Here is an 18,647-nt window from a genome sequence, read left to right on the forward strand (position 1 = left end):
AAGAACATTTGCTCCAGCAATGAAGTCAAGGCATAGAATTTAAATTAACTTGAATTATCTACTATTTTGGTTTATCTATATCTCCATTTGTGTAGATAATTCACAGTTGGCATTCTGTATTCATGATTATGGTTTGAGTACATAAGTGAGATTATTCTCAAATGATATCATTGGTTCTGGAAGCTAAATTTGATGCTACTATTTTTTTTGGGCCACTGTAATGAACAAATTTTAATTCTCTCCCTGATTCACAAGTCATCATGTAACCACAATTTTCTATATTGTCAGAAAGCAATCTCAAAAATCATCTATGAAGAACAATGCACAAAATAGAGAAATCATGAATTCATGGAGTTTTAATCCAGGCTCATTTTACTATGCTATGTAAATTTCTTCAACTAGAGTTGTATATATTTCAAACAATGTTCCGTTATCATATTTTTGGAAATGAAAATTGCTGATCAGTCTATGAAGTTATGAATTAACTTTGTAGATATGTCAGCTAATTGATGAATTAAAAGTTTGGTTGGATTCATTATCTGATTGATGGCTCAGACATAGATGATACATCACTATTTCCTAACGCCATGTATCTGTGCAACTTTCTATTACAATTCAAATCCTTCTTATAAATTTTTAGATTTTTTCTATCCATTATGAAATTCAGGATAATAAAAGAATGAGTCATACATTGATGTCGATGAAAATAAATAAGTTGTGCTTCTGTCTTTTAGATGCTCTGTCTTTGCCCTTCTTGCTCTCAAACAAAAAAGTGAGAAACCATGGAGGGATGAGGTATGCCTAGAGATGGGAGTTCTAACTCAGATTCTCTCCATAACTGCCTGTGTAGACATGAGGAAGTCATGGCCTCTTTGAGGGGGTCATTTATAAAATGAGGATAATCAACTAGATTTTTAATGAGTATTTTCGGGAATAAGATATAGTTCTTCTTTCATAAAAGAGTTAAAACTCTCCAGTCTTTTGCAATTCTTGGACCTCGTATTTTTTCTTTCATCTTCTTTCTCCTTCTCCACTTCTTCTGGCTCATGTTGTGTGATGCCCTTTACAGAGACAGAGTCAGGAGCCCACACACTTTACCTTCTCTGCTGTCCATCCTAATCCTCCCAGAGAAAATACAGACTGTAGGGTCTTCTTATGTACCTACTTATCTGTTTACCCAAAGCACAGAAACCTTACTGAGGAAAAGGACCACCTTGTTCTCTAGTACATTCAAAGAACCCAGAATTTTGTCTGGCAAATAGGTGCTTTAAAATATTTGTTGAATGATGAAAATTTGTCCACGTTTCCTGCATCTTTAATCCTCCTGTGAGATGCTTTGTTTTGCCAAGAATGCAAATCTCTGCTCAGCTGTAATGTTATCCTAGTTTATTAAAGATGAACTTCCTTATTGTAAATGCATTACTAGGAACTATGTAAATACATTGCTTGGAACTAAGAGCAGCAGCAGCATCAATATCTATGATATTTGCATGATGCTTGTAAACAAAAGAGAAAACTCTAGGAAGACCGGGGTCCAAGGTAGCTCTCTTTAGAGACATTTCTTTCTCTTTCTTATACAACGTGAAAACTCTGAATGTTCCTTTGTAAGGGCAGGCATTTTTTCTCCGATATCTCCACAGCAACCATAAAGTATTCTGGAACTATAGGATAGAATTTTTCATATTTTTTGGCTCAATTGATTTAGCGTTATTATTGATATGTGATTATTGAATTATTTTTAAAATACATAATTGAGAGGTTTTTTTCATGTAAATATAAAACATTGGGAGATGAAAAAAATTTCAGGAACCATTCACCTTTTGCTTTACGTGTTGAAAATAGAAGTTCAGTTAATGTGAATCTTACCCAAAGTCACATAGCTTATCACATAGACTTGGCCTCTTGATACCATTTCCATCCTGTTAATTTCACATCCTATGACCTTATATGCTTTTGTGTGCTTCAGTGATGTTATAAAGTCTTTTTCCTTTGTAGAATATCATTTCTGTTGTCACAATGAAGTCATAGGGAATTCCATTTACAAAATTAGACTTACACACTACTTACACAGATTGTCACTCTAAAATATATTTGTGTGTATTTTTCCACCTCAAAACAGGTCATCCTATTTGGCTCCTCTTTTAGGAATTTTCACCTATTTTTGTGAAGAATATTCAGGAAAAAAGTGATCTTCAGTTGGTAAGTGGCCCTTGCAGCCACAGTGACACATGGTAAGCATCATCTGCCTCCCTGAATCAAACGTCTGAATTCAAGGAACCACGTGCAACCCCCAGTGTGACATTCTGCAATGAGGTCTTCAGCTCTTGCGACAACATAGAAGCTCAGCTGGGCAGGAGTAAGAAGAGAACCCGTGCAGATCAGAGCCACATTCTTTCTTGTAATTGTTACTCAGTGAAGCTATTGATGCCTGGGCATTTCTAATCCCTCGCTAGTCCAGTTTGCTTCCCTTACTTTCATTTTACCCTTTTTAGAATTTTGCTTGATTAAATAATTGACAACAGTTATCAGACAAAGGGATAAAGTTATCATCTTGTTACAAATGCATCAGCTTCAATATCCAATTAGTCATGTTTGTGATTTCAAGGCAGAACATGAATTATAGACATAATTTGGAAGTAAATAAACATTAAAATATTTTATTGTATGGCATATTTCTTTAAACACTTTTTAAAAATTGTCTTGGGGCTCGAAATAAGAATGCTAAAACAGTGTCTGAATGTTTATGAAGAATTTTACTGCAAGTTAATGAGGGAGTCTGTCATCACCACCCCACCTTTGGAAAAACAGAAGCACAAATCATACTAATATTTTAAAGTTCAAATAATAAGAAGTAAAATAATTAAAATGAATGAGAGATAACACTGTATTGCATGACCTAAAATGTTCAGATTATTTTAAATTGTATACGTATATTGTTCTCTTATGTGCTGAGCACCGTTCTAAATTCCTAAAATAGTAATTTACTTTTCATAACAACTCTGTAGTTTATTATCATCACCATCTTACAGATAAGGGAAATGAGGCTCAGAGAAGTGGAGTAACTTGCACAAAATTACCCAGCTAGTAATGGAGGAATTGATTGAAACCAAGAGCTGAGCTCCAGAGCCCATGGTCTGAGCCACTCCCTGTGGCTGCCTTATTTGCCAAGGAGACAGAGAGCTTGATCGAATAACAATCAGAATCTTCTGCTTTGTTTCGAAGGAATTAAAGCAATGATCTTTAAGATCTTTCCCCCATCTCTTTCCTCCCACATGTTACATCCTCAGGGGAAAAGTATTAGTGAATACACACCCTACTGTGATGGACAGAAAAAACAAGACTGGTGTTTCTGTGTTTGGCATTATAACCATCTGGTTAAGATGTCTTCTTGAGATCCAACTTGACCCCTCTCGCGGTTTCTGTGTAGGACACACAGGTCTAAGTGCAGCTGAAATGCCACCCAAGCAAACGCACTCTTGCTCCTTCCCCTGTTCTAAGTGCCTTGTATTAAGAGGCTGTGTGCTAACCTCCGACGGACCACGTGTGAAGTAGAATTGGAACATCCTGCTTGTTAGTCACTAAACACAGTCCGTCAGCCATTTTACATTTGTGTTCGTCTTAAATGACACATTCCATTGATGTGAATTTACAATAACAGCAGATCAACAATTTAAATAGGTATCCTCGGATTGAAATTGAGGAGGACAGTTTAGATCAAAGCTTATCAAATTTGGAGGAATTTAGGAGTCACCTGGAGAGCTTGTTAATACAGCAATACAAAATAGATTTTGTAGAAGTGGGCTGAGGCTCCAGAATTGGCATTTTTAATAAGATCTCAGGCGATATCGATGCTGCCTGTCTGTGGACCATTTTTTGAGTAGCACTGGCCTGTATGATTTCCAAAAATTGCTGTGATAATGGCAGTTTTTGTTAGGGGTATTAGAGAATATATACTCCTCGTTCTAGTCTACATGCTAGGTCCTAAGGATTGTCCTGACATTTTTTCACAGGTATCTGTTCTCTATGCTTTTTACCATTCTTTCTTAGAAAGGAATTTGTCTGAGGTTTCATTATTGCGCATCTTTAATCAGCTCTCACATAGGTTCCGGATCATCACATAGAGGCTCTGCTTCCTCACAAGTACATGGAGTCCTGCCGAATAAACACTAAGGTACAGCCTGCCGGTATTTACTTGCACTAAGACATTCTGCGGCTTTGTGCTAAGAAGGCTTCCATTCCTCGTCTATGTCAGCACAGCAGTTGGCCGTATCCCTGGACTCAGGGGGTCCTTGAGAACAATCATTGTCCAATGAGAGGTGGAATGACTGACCGGCATTGTGATTCAACTGCTTTGTTTTTGGTTCTCTCCTACACTGATGCGGCAGACAAGGAAGCCCTTTCTCCTCTACTGATACAAATTGTGTGCACTTGTGTGGCTGAGTGGTCCCATATTGTTGATCTGATGAAGCTGCAAATGGCTTGAGGTGCTCCGTCTGGTCATGGAGTATATTTATAACATATGCTCAGGAGAAAATTGTGTTTAGCAAAGTGTTAAAAGTGCCTTTCTCTATTAGCCTCGCCCTGTCAAAGAATTTGAATTAGACCCTCTTTCACATTTAAGAATGCATTGTACTCTCACCCTGTGTTACTTGTGAACTTTCTGCAAATGCGTTTTGAGCATTATCTTGTTTTTCCTTCCAATACCATTCAGACGTGTGTGACCAGGTGGTGTTATCCTCCTTGTACAGGCACAGGGAAGTTAATTGACTTTCTTCAGGTCATGGAGAAGCAGGGAGAGCCAGCGATAAAAGAAACATTAGTCTGCTGTTTGAGAGCGTGAGTACAATGGTGGCACAGAACTGCTAACCCTGCCCCTCCACCACTTGCCAGGTACCCTGGATCCCTGAGATTACCTTCAGGCAACGAGCTGCTTGAAAGGTGGTTGCCTGAGTTGCAGCAGTTCCAATTTAGAGTCAAATAAAAGCATCCCCCCACTTGTGACTTGATAAAACATTAAAAAACATTTTTTTCAGCGAAAAAGAGATTCGGGCAATTCCAAAATCACAGAGAAATTGTAAAGTTTCTAAGGTTTCTGTTTAAAAATCTTAAGGCACATAGGCTCACATAAAAAACAGTCTTTTATGATGTGCCCTGAATATTGTTGGGAGGCGACTGCCATGGGCTTCTGATGCTCCTGCATGTCCTGAGTGTGCCCAGACCCCTAGGTCCTGACATTCTTTCACCCTGGCCACTCACCTGGACTGTCTCTGCAGCCAGCAATTCTGAAAAGTGAGATAATGCGTCACAGGAATGCATCGCACAGTGCTGCACAGCACGCAGTCTCTGGACAAACAGCAGCCTTGTTTACGACTTAATATAAAAGTGGCAGATGTTTTAAGTTCAGGGTTCCTCAGTTGCAGTGCAACTCTCTGCTTGCAGAGCCATCTATCCGAGCCCATCATGTCGCCCCATGGACATCGGGGCAAGGGGAACCCCTAGAATATGCTGCTCCGCCTCCTACTGTTTTTGTTGTGATTCATCAAGTCCTTTGTCTCTGATCCTGGAGCCTCATGTTCTGTCAGCAGCCACGGATCTGTGACAGGCTAACCGATGAGCTTCTTTATTCCAGTGGGAATTCTGCTACCTCTAACTCTCCTCCACTCCAAAAAACATATTTAAGTAAAGCGAAATCCCCACTGCTATACTTCGTTTCCTCCCCGTAAATTCTTCCTAAACTTTAGATTATTTCATGAAAAAGCTTTATTTCAGCCATGTCATTCATGGTGCTCAATGAATTAAATAAGGTTTGAGAAGGATAAAATTAACATAAAATAAGTGTCAGAAGTGCAAGAGACTTGGCTTAGGAACCAGAAAGACATATTTTTTTTCCTCTTGTGACATTATTATTTGGTGTCCTGCAGCAATAATATCAGCGTTTCCTTGTCTTAGGTGGCTGTCACCAATGCAAATATCTACTATTGTCCATAGCAGCTGAGGATGAACTCAGCACTGGGCCAAGGTGCTATGGGGCAGACTAACAACAGCATTTGCTACAGTAAGACACAGTTGGAAGGTATTGCTCTTCTGTCATTGTGAGCAATCCGAGAGTAGAGCTAGGAGATATTTATCCCTGTTTCTCTGTGACACCTGTTGGAGTGCTTGCAATTTAGCGGTGATTATTGAATGCTTGTCAAATAAATGAAATCAAAGGCCTCATTGGAAGAGGCTGTATGTTACGGTCTGAAGTCAATCTGCCTGCGTTCGAATCTCAACTCTGCCCCTGGTTAGCAGCACACTTGGTCAGCTTCTTTCATCTCTGCCTCAGCGTCCTTACCTGTAAAGATGAAGCACTAATAACACCTACCTCGCCGAGTTGTGAAACTTAAGACTCAGTAAATACTTAGGAGCTGTCAGTTAGTACTGGCACAAAAGCATTAGAATCCTATAGAACTTCATTCCTAAAATACACAGTGAAAAAAAAAAAACTATCCTAATGAACCAACAGAAAAAGAACTCAAGAATACAATACCATTCACAATCGCATCAAAAAGAATAAAATACCTTGGGGTAAATTTAACTAAGGAAGTTAAGGACCTATATAATGAAAATTACAAGGCCTTTCTGAGAGAATTGGATGACGACATAAGGAGATGGAAAGACATTCCATGTACATGGATTGGAAGAATAAACATAGTTAAAATGTCCATTCTACCTAAAGCAATCTGCAGATTCAACGCCATCCCAATCAGAATCCCAATGACATTCTTTACAGAATTAGAACAAAGAATCCTAAAATTCATATGGGGCAACAAAAGACCCCGAATTGCTAAAGCAATCTTGAGAAAAAAGCACACAGCTGGAGGCATCACTATCCCTGACTTCAAAACATACTACAAAGCTACAGTAATCAAAACAGCCTGGTACGGGTACAAAAACAGGTACACAGATCAATGGAACAGAATTGAAAGCCCAGAAATAAAACCACACATCTATGGACAGCTTATCTTTGACAAAGGAGCTGAGGGCATACAATGGAGAAAAGAAAGTCTTTTCAACAAATGGTGCTGGGAAAACTGGAAAGCCACATGTAAAAGAATGAAAATTGACCATTCTTTTTTACCATTCACCAAAATAAACTCAAAATGGATCAAAGACCTAAAGGTGAGACCTGAAACCATAAGGCTTCTGGAAGAAAACGTAGGTAGTACACTCTTTGACATCAATATTAAAAGGATGTTTTCGGACACCATGCCTTCTCAGAGAAGGGAAACAATAGAAAGAATAAACAAATGGGACCTCATCAGATTAAAGAGCTTCTTCAAGGCAAATGAAAACAGGATTGAAACAAAAAAACAACCCACTAACTGGGAAAAAATATTAGCAAGTCATATATCTGACAAAGGCTTAATATCCTTAATATATAAAGAACTCTTGCAACTCAACCACAAAACATCAAACAACCCAATCAAAAAATGGGCTGGAGACATGAACAGACATTTCTCCAAAGAAGATATACTGATGGCCAATAGGCACATGAAAAGATGCTCATCATCGCTGATCATCAGGGAAATGCAAATCAAAACTACACTAAGATATCACCGTACACACGTTAGAATGACAAAAATATCTAAAACTAATAGCAACAAATGTTGGAAAGGTTGCGGAGGAAAAGGAACTCTCATACACTGCTGGTGGGAATGCAAACTGGTGCAGCCACTATGGAAAACAGTATGGAGAGTCCTCAAAAAATTAAAAATAGAACTACCATACGATCCAGCCATCCCACTACTGGGTATTTATCCAAAGAGCCTGAAGTCAGCAATCCCAAAAGTCCTGTGCACCCCAATGTTTATTGCAGCACTGTTTACAATAGCCAAGACATGGAAGCAACCTAAGTGCCCATCAACAGATGAATGGATAAAGAAGATGTGGTACATATATACAATGGAATACTACTCAGCTGCAAAACAGAACAAAATCATTCCATTTGCAATAACATGGATGGACCTTGAGAGAATTATGTTAAGTGAAATAAGCCAGCAAGAGAAAGATAATCTGTGTATGACTCCACTCATATGAGGAATTTAAAACTATGGACCAAGAACAGTTTAGTGGATACCAGGGGAAAGGTGGGGTGGGGGGTGGGCACAAAGGGTGAAGTGGTACACCTACAACATGACTGACAAACATTAATGTACAATTGAAATTTCACAAGATTGTAACCTATCAATAACTCAATAAAAAAAAACTATCCTTGCTGATTTGTTGTAAATTGTTTATAGTAATTGTTGGTTCAAATTTAGATTTATATTGTAGTAATCATATTTTAAGTCCTAAAACTACATTCATCATAGACTGCAAAACTTACTTCATTTTTAATTATTTTAAATATGGATGCATGCTCTCTTGTTGGGTGGATAAAATTTAAATATTCAGCTAGATTTTCATCTCTCATAATTATTACCCATTCTTGGCAACATGGAACTCTTCCAACTCCTTTATGTAAACATTTCCCCCTCATTCACCACCTTGCCCGACAGCATAGCTAATTCTGAGTCAAAATCAACACAGGCTGTCAATTTGGTATGCACAACATCTGGTGGCTTCCATATTTACCATTTGTGGAGGTGAAGGTGGTGTATTTCATTTGAAAAATGTGTCATTGGGTCCTGCCAATCCCCTACGCAGTCCTCCTTCTTGAGGAAGATGTTTCCAAACTCCTCTCATTCCTACTGGAGTTTTGAGGTGTTATAGAGAAAACTTTACTTCTAGATTGGGATTGTTTCCTCACCCATCATGTAGTTGTTTCATTTTAAAGCAGTCTTAAAAAGCATAATATCTCAACACAATTTGGTAGAATTGTTAAAAATAATGAAGTAATCGCCTCTAATGAGAACCTGGCCCTAGGCCAAATTTGAATTATCCAAGTGCATCATTGCAGCTATTCCCAATTTCATCTCTCCATTTCAGCAGCTCTTTGCTCTCCTGTTTCTTAACGATAATGTTCATGTTATTCAAAATTCAGTTGGGCCTTGAAAGTTCGTTGGCGCTATTCCCTCACTTACTGATTAAGAAAATGAGGCCCAGTTAACCCAAATGACGCACACACCCTAGACCAGTTGGCTAGTTAGTGGCAGAGCACAAGACTGAAATTAGGCTTTCTAAATCCTAATCCAGTTCCTTAAAAAGAAAAAAAGATCACTGCTTCATCTAATACACAGGAGTAGCCAATGAAATCCCTTCTGGATAATCCTGGTGAGTTCTTACCTCAGTACCCAAATCAAGTGTTCTCTGATGGAGCTGATACCCACTCCCTGGAGCTCTGCTTTCCCCACATGTCATCATAAGTTTCCTGTGTGTTTATTCCCAAGGTGATGGATAACAATACAGAATGGACAACAAGTAAATACGTTATCCCTCACACAGTCTCTGTTTATGTTTTAATGAGGCCTTCTGGAGATTCAGATATTTAATGAAAAAGCAGGTATTTCCATGTCACTTCAGGTAATTTGACAAGTCCACAAAGAATATTTTTGAGAAGGCTAGCTGTTTAATAACTCTCAATTCATCGATATCAGGAAGATAACTGAGGCTACTGAGATAACTAGTGAGGCTATGCCTTCTGCCAGCTTTACCAGAAAGGGTTACAGCTGTGTTCCAATAAACAAGGAACAATTATTCATGCCATGCAACTAAGACTGCACATTTACCATCCTCAATCACTGGACCCTTTGTTCTTTGGTGAAGATTAATTTATTCTCTTACAAAAGATGAGGATTTCTGAGTCAAATATTGAGTGTTAAAAGACCTGTGTTAAAAAAAACAAGATGGCAGTATAATTAAATCCTACTCATGGCTTTAACAGAGAATAGAAATCATTGCCCATTGTTGCCTAGACTCTTGTCCGTTTCAATTTTATTTCCATATCATCATTTGAATCATTGAAAAGTGATATTGCACAATACCCTTATTATGTCACTTATCAAACTCTATGCAATTGTCTCTTTCCTTGACTATACTTTTCCAACAACTGTAGGCTCTGTGAAGATGGTGTGAGGTTGATTAACCATTTATCTCCAGTGTCTAGCATAGCACTCTACACAGAGTAGAAGCTGCTGAAAAATTTTGTTTAATAAAGTAATCTATAGTGATTATTTTGGTAAGTAAGAAAAAAACCATAATATAAAATACCTTAAGAGTACGGCTTTTCTTTGTTATTAGTGTTCTGATTTTATATTGGCTTCTAATTCCTTTATGACATATATCTTGAAAATAGCATTTCTATTTAAACTGGAGAATATCCCCATTCCTCATTCAACAGAATAATTTAATTTAGTGATTCACTTGTTTTCACTTTCCAAAAATAGACATGTCAATTTATTATATAAAGTAAAAACAATTATTCTGATTTAATAAATAAAACAGAATACAATTTTGTGTTCTGAAGAAAGAGACAGAAGAAATTAATTAACAACGGGCTTTAGCTCTTTGACTTTTCAAATCACAGCAAAACAATGCCCTTTTCCCAACCAAAGTCCTTCCGATATTAGAACAAACAGGGCATGTCATATGTGAAGAGCACTCAGTGATATTTGTAGACATCTATAGATATACCATAGCACTCCTGTTGTCCTATGATGAAATGTGAGAGCAATAGCTTATCTTTTAAAAAGAGCATAGAGTAAGGAGACTATGTTCACAGGGAAATTTATTTTCTTAACATAATTTAATTGGCGAAATTCTAACACACATGCGTGCGCGTGCGCACACACACACACACACACACATATTCCTGTCATGCAGCAAAACATTGGCTCAGGTGGTAACCAAATGCAAAGTTTAATCTTGACATTAGCAAATTGTGTTTATCTGTCAGGGGGAAAATAATGATGGAGTTTAATTACAGTAAAACTTCTTAAAAGGAAACCACTAACAATGTGTTTAGTCCACATTTGCTTGTTTAAAAGAAAAATGGAAGGTTTTGAGGGAAAGTCATCAACATTAATAGGCCATTTTAAATCCCTGCTCTGAAATCTTTACAGTCACACCCCGCTTAAAGACAGGGAGACATTCTGAGAAATGCATCGTTAGGTGATTTAGTCGCTGTGTGAACCTCATAGAGTGTACTTACACAAACGAAGCTGGCATGGCCTACTGCACACCTCGGCTACATGGTACTAACCTATGGAGCACCGTCATACACACGGCCCGTCGTTGACTGAAATGTTGTTATGTGGATCATGACTGTATTTGAATTAATCAAACAGTAAGAAATGGTACAGAGCACTAGAGAGAGAAATGGGCTGGGAGTCAAGAAACTTAATTCTAGGTACATCTTTGCTACTAATTAAGTATGTGGCCTTGAGCAAGATATTTAATTTTGTTGGTCCTCCTCAAGTCCTGCTGATTCTTTTTGGTAAATATTTCCCAGGCCTGTAAGGATTCTTATTATCTGTATTATTAGATTGATAACTGCTGTCCCTGAGCTTAACCCCTCTCTCTCTTCACAAACTCTGCCTCTCATCCCAGTGCTGTTTTTCACACCTCGGTTAGGATGATTTTTCTATAGAGCAAGGCTCGCTCAGCAATTTAAGCCCTTGAAGGCGTACCATGAGCTGTGGTGTACACGGAAACCTCTTCACAGAGGCCCGCCAATGCCTCCATGACCCGCCCCTGCCCACCCCTCATGACTCCAGTCTATCATCCCCAGGTTCAGCAAGTTGTTCATTCATGTGGAATCACTGGAATTACTTGCCATTCCTTTTACACCTTGTCATTTGTGGTTTCTTCTCCTTATAATGCCCCTCTGTCATTCACCTGGCTAAATTGATTTTCATCTTTCAAGACTCAGTCTAAAAGCCACTTTGTCTGTAAAGCCTCCCTTGACTCCTCAGGAAAATCATCTTACAGGCAGACTGAAGCTGATCTTACATCGCTGTTCCTATAGTTTTCTGTATATACTGTTCCTGCAGGTGCTCATTTTATTTTTACTTTCTGTTTTGACACCGTTAATATTCTTTAATCATATGCCTCCCTTAATAGACTGAGATTTTTGAATGTGAGATATTTGTCTTTTTTTTTTTCCTCTTTGCCCTCGTCCTCTTGGAATAACACAGTATGTGGCTCTAGGTAGTGTAAAATACGTCACTATAATGAATGAATGGAACCTGTTTTCCATTTTGGTAACATGAGGGTGTTGTGAGAACATGATCTATAGTCTGTGATTGTGTGTCCAAAGGCCTTTAAATACCCTAAAATTTTGTCAATGGATGTGCGTATACACTTACATCCTCGGGAAAACACCCATAGTTTCATCAGATTTCCCAATAGATCCATTACCCAAAGATTACATCCAGTTCTTATGGTGGACGAGTCTAAATTCATGAGGCCAACGACACAATACAACAATAAAAGGCCCTCCAAGCCAGACCCTGTCTATTTAGTAGTCAAGAAGCCAGCCAAGCTATCCTTGGCTCTTTATTCTCCCACTGAATCTTTTCCTTGCTGCCTTGTGAGCCCAGAGGGGTCAAAGCAGAAGCATTGCTACACTTTGCACTCTTTTTGATCCTTTGGGGAACAGGATAATCAGCTTTGTGCCACAGAGAGATTTGGGTCAAGAAATGAGCTGAGAAATTTCAACACAAGAATCTGAGCAGTTAGAATTTGTCTTATGTTGGTCAGTTTGCTTAAAAGTGTCTAGTTCTGTATCCATAATTTCCTACTTATCTTCAGACATTTCATAGAATTCAATGAATATTCTCAATTGACGTTTAGCATTTAAAAACTAGTTTTTAGTTTATGACCACATCGAGCCACATGCTAGTAACCTACCTGGAAAATCACCGATATCTGTTTGCTAAAAGAAAATTTTCCCTCTTTCATTCTGAATTGAATATTTTACTTCATTGTCTTGTCTTTACAAATGGAATTTATATTAACAAATACATCAGTTTATGTATTTCATAAATGTATGCTTAAAAGCTGCATCTAGATGCAATTAAAAAATCTATTTTAGATTTCATTTTTTTTGAGGACAGTCGGATAAGTCATACATATATTACAGGTTTGTGTCATGATCCTGTTTTATTTGAATTTCTTTGGTCTTATTGTAGCGTAATTATTTATGAATACAGACTCAGTTATAGAACATGAATTAAAATATACTAATTGTAATTTTTGTGTGAAAACACGATTTATCATTCAATGGCAGTCAGAGAATTCTTTTGGAAAAGTGGCTTGAAATATGGTAGTTTGTTGGAAACTGAAATAGTAGAAAAATGTTGGTCTCTGCCCCTAATTCCTGGCACCGAGCTCCTAAAACTCTTGTGATTTCCTAAGATAAGAGTACCAGGGCATCTTTTGTTCTAATATTTGATCTTTGGCCCTGGTTCCTGACACAGAGCTCCTGAAACCCTTATAACTTCCTGGGTGATAGGAGTGTCTTTTGTTTTAATGAGGTGACTCTTGCGGGGCTCCTGGATGAGACTGGTCACCAGAAAGACCAAGCAATGATTAGAAGATTGGAATTTTCAGTCTTGCCCTACGTCCATTCTCTAGAGAGAAGGGAAGGGCTGGAAATGGACTTAAGACATTATCATTCCTATGTGAGGAAGTCTCCATGACATCCCAATAGTGTGGGGTTTGAGGGCCTTCCAGGTGGATGGACGTATCCACTTACCAGGAGGATGATGCACCCCAACTTCATGAGGACAGAAGTTCCTGCATTCAGGACTCTGCTAGACCTCGCCCTATTTGTTTCTTCATCTGGCTCTTTATCTGTATCCTTTGTCATGTCTCATGAATAAATAAAAAGCAATAGGAAAAATTGGAGTATATAAGGAAGCCATTCAATTTAAAACTGATTAGGCTTGACCTTGTTTTTCCAGAAAGACCTAACATGGCCTATCGAGCATGCATCGTACATCTGCTTTAAACATTTACAATGTCCCAAAGCCAAGAATGATACCCTTAAAGATAGGGATGTTGCCTCGCCCATATCAGCATTTTCTTTAAGGATAAGCATTTCTTCCCAGAAACTAAGGATTAATTACTGACCTGCTTTAAGTTCACCACTGAACTGCTGCGCTGGCAAAGAATCTCATGAGTGTCATAAAATGGATATTCCTGTCATATGTGATGCATGCTCTCTGTTCCAAGATGGTATGTAACTACTCTGTACATCCTGCTTCTTCAGAGAGCTTCGTTCCTTGGGGAAGGAAACCCCTGGGCTATCATCCCCAAATTGGCTCATATAATAAACTACCCCCAATTTTGACTTAGAGACTAAGTATATATTATTTGTGTCAATATATCCTTTTAATAAACTGGTCAACCTAAGTATTTCTCTGAGTTCTATGAGCTGTTCTGGCAAACAGTTAAATCTAAGAAGGAGGAATCCAAGAGGGAGGAGGTCATGGCGACCTTGGATTTGTAGCCAAGTTGGGCAGCAGTTGTGGGTAACCTGGGGCCGGACTCCTTGTTATTAACATCTGAAGTGGGGTGGGAGCAGTCATGTGGGGCTGTAGGATCTGACACTCTCTCCAGGCAGATAGTGTCAGAATTGAGTTAAATTGTAGGAGACACAGCTGGTGTCATGGAGATTTGCTTGGTGTGGGGGGAAAAATCCCACACATCTGGTGTCAGAAGTGTTGTGAGTGTGGTAGTAGCGTGAGAGAAAAGGATAAACGCAGGAGGTAGACTCAACTGAGTTTTTCTACATAGAAACATGAATATTAACTGTGTTATACTGAGAAATTATAATGTTATCATTAATTGATGTCCTCATATTAGCTATCAATTACAAATAGACCCTATATAATAGTGCTAGGGCATTGTAAAGAAAAATCACCTTTACTCTTCCTTAATGTTTTTGGAAATGCAAGGTCAAATTCATATATTAAAATCTTACACTTTATACTAAAAATTAAGTCTCATATTTTGTGATCTGCTCCCAAGACACAGCTATGCTCTTAATTAGTACATGGGCTCAGTATATATACTTTCTTAGTCTCAGAGTGGGAGGAAAAATAGAAAACAACTTTGGAATGCTATACTTTTCCACTAAATTCATAATTCTTTCCTAAAGAATAGAGAGAAGTTTTCTTATAAGCCTGCACTATGGAAAGTCTTGGCATGGAAAATACTAATAAGACTGAATGAGAAATGAGCCTGATAAAATTATGAAGAAAAAAATACTTTAAAAAATGAAATGCTATTTATAGATACATACTCTCTCACACACACATATATTCATATGCTTACATACACGCCCAGTTTTCTGTGAAGGCACAGAAATATTTGCTGACAGAGAGAGAGAGAATTTTTTAATTTTAATTTTAATGTTCTGATTATATATAGCACAGAGGTATATAAATATTTAACATATTATGTTAATCCTAGTAAATTCAGAACTTCAGTATTGTTTTCTTATAGCCCAGTATTTCATATCCAAATACGTTTTGAATTATTAAATCAGGAAAACTTTAAGTACTCTAACTCAGGGTTTAAAACCAAGAGTCATATACCATTATGATATGTTAAAGACCAACATGTCTTCTGTGGTTGTAAAGCACATATAGTATCTATTGTAATTCAAAATCCTACACTCTTGCTACATTATTCCCTGTGCAAATAATTTAAAAACCATTTGGAATTTTGCATAACCTTGACCTAAATGCAAAATATTATTATTTTGCTTTTTAAAAAGACTGTGAATCAAATAGTTGGAGAGCAATGTGTGTGTGTATTTACATTTGTATATTGCTTAGGTGCATATTTCTACATCAATTTGAGGCACTTTACATTAAAAGATACAAACACAATAAAATTAAAACATGGATCAATTTTAGTGAAATTTAGCTCAAAATTTAATTCCTGGTTTTCTGACAGCCAAAGTGGAAAGAAAAGCGCTATTGGTTATGTCTGTCTCATTGGCTAATAAAAGACGATCACAGTCACAGCTATTTAGGATCCATAACATTCTGGTTGGTCTGAACTAAGAGAGGAATGTATTTCATAAGGTTTAATTAAGCAAATTTGCTTGCAATGAATCATGTTTTTACTACTGGCTTCATGGAAAAATTGGATTTAATTGAATTTAACAACCTTTTCTTAATATCCATTTTCACACTATGTTAGGAGTTGAGAAAAATGAAAAATATATACAAGATCTTGCCCTCAAAACCAGTGATTCAGTATTGCTAGAGGTCAAAGGGAGAGGAGGAGGACGAGAGGAGAGTGTTCTGCAGGCGACAGCTCGAACAAACGCCTTAGAAGTTACTCTTCTATGGAAGTAACGATTCCTTGTGAAAAGTTTCATGTTAATAAGGGGCATGCTTGGAATTGAATTTTTAAAATAATTTTACTCTGACAAGGTGTGAAGGATGGTTTGGATAAAAGCTGAAATTGAAACCAAGAAAGCTCGTTAAAAATCTATGAAGTCCAGGCCAATATTGGTCAAATGTGGGCCACAATCGCCTGCATCAAAATCAACTGCTGCTAAGAAGGCAGAGAGATGTGCAGCTCATGTCCAGACCATAGGCAGTTGCAAAGGCTTCCCCTCACAGGCCTCATGGGGGAAGCTGCCCTCTCCTACCAAGACTTGGTGCACAGCCAGTGCCTTGTAGTCAAGGACTACGGGTCCCCACACCAGCCATGCTCTCACACACAGCTGCGTTCCTAGCCTGGGTGCTTCTATTTGGAGGCCTCTTTATTAAGGGTGTTCAGCAGAGGCCTTCCTCAGGTATCTATGCCAAGACCTCCTTATCAGGGAAGTAGGGGGAACTTGAAGACACTTTTCTCCACTCTGATTCAGTACGTTTCCACTCCCAGTTCTTTCCTCCAGCCCTTAGACTACCAGGGTCCATAAAACTACAGGAGCCCCATGTCTGTGCCAATTCATTTGTCCCTCAGCTGGTGCCCTCCCATGGGGAACATGGAATGGAGTGGGAGTCAGCACTTTCTCCTGTTGAGCTTCTTGCTTCTCCTATCCCGGTAAGTGATTAAAGGCTTGACAGTTAACTTTTATTTTAACTTGTCTTAATCAGCTACATTGGCACCTGGCAGCTCAGCTCAACCCTTGGCAGGCAGCTCCACCCCAAAATACTGGTTCAAGATTTGTGGTAGCAGGCCCAGGAATCTGCATATTTAACAAGCTCCCGAGGTAAATCTTCCATATATTTTAGTAAAACATTGGTCAAATCGCTAGATAAAAGGTGCCTGATCTCAGCCAGTGGTGGTGGATGGGGAGGAAGAATTCCAGACATATCAGGAGTCAGAGTGAGAAATAGAAACATTAAAATTATAGAAGAAAAATAAGTGAGAAATGAACTTGTGTCAACTAAAAGTAGAAATATAGAAGGAGTAGTATGGACCCATTGAATTTTGAGATATGTGTTTGGTATTCAGGAATAAATTTTCACCATGCACTTGGATGAATGGATATATGAACTTAGATCTTAGGAAAAGTCTAGGTATGAAATAATAATTTGAAGTTAGCAACATGTACAAGGGAAAAGGGAGGTTAAAACCATGACAGTAAATGAGAAAACCAGGGAAAGAGTATGGAGTGAAAAGAGATTAGGTGGATGATGGAACCCTGGGAAGCCACTTGACAAGCAGGCAGAAAAAGACTCCAGTGGAGGCTGAGAAGAATGGCCAGTCTTTGTTGCAAGCATTTCTTTAATGGGCCCTTGATAAGTCTGAAAGTATAATGTGAAATGGCAATTCTGTGAAGGCAATTAATTTAACTCCGAAAGTACAACGTGAAATGGCAATTCTCTGATGGCAATTAATTTAACTCAAGTGATATTTCTCAGCTATATGGTTTTCTGGAGGTCTGACTTCCAAACAGATAAATGAATAGTCTTTCCTATGGCTTCTTCCATGCCAATTATTTCACTTGAATTCTTCAGGAGAGATAATTGCATAGCAGATAAATCAAAATTAAGTTGTTAGTCAATAATGTGGATGTGGGTTTTCATGATTCTGCGAACTGAAGTGGTGACATGAGCATCTTCACCCCAAACCACCAATGACTATTTTTATGGTTTCAACTGAGACACATAATTGATAAGTGAATAAAAAATTTACTTAGGGAATGCATAAATTTAATCAATTTCTTAGTAACATTCCCTGAAGTCTGTTTAATATGTTCTCTTGTAGATTATTCTGGGTCTTCATTGCTTCCTTTTAATCTTTCAAAAATTTACATCAGCAACTTTTATTTCTAAGTTGAAAAAATTGTTAGACTCTAAGCCTTCTGAAATACATTTAAAAATAAATATTAAAATGTTATAAAATTTACAGGGGGGACTGGGCCAAGAATTTTTTTAGTATTGCTTTTTAAGAAATCATTAGTAATATTGATAGGATGTCCAAATGTCCCAGTTTGCCTGGGACTGAGCGGGTTCCCAGGATGGGTGACTTTCCCAGGATGGCTTTTGTGAGGGAAAAGTCCCTCATAAACTGGGACAAGTTGGTCACCCTATTAAAATATACACAAATGCTGGAAGTTTGATTTACTCTGTGTGTGTGTGTGTGTGTGTGTGTGTATGTGAGAGAGAGAGAGAGGGAGAGAAAAATTACTTTTTTCTATCTGTCCCAAAAAATCCATATTCATTTTTCCCTAAAACACGAAAGATTTATTT

The sequence above is a fragment of the Equus caballus genome, chromosome 19, assembly GCF_041296265.1.
Source record: "Equus caballus isolate H_3958 breed thoroughbred chromosome 19, TB-T2T, whole genome shotgun sequence".
Lineage (NCBI taxonomy): Eukaryota > Metazoa > Chordata > Mammalia > Perissodactyla > Equidae > Equus > Equus caballus.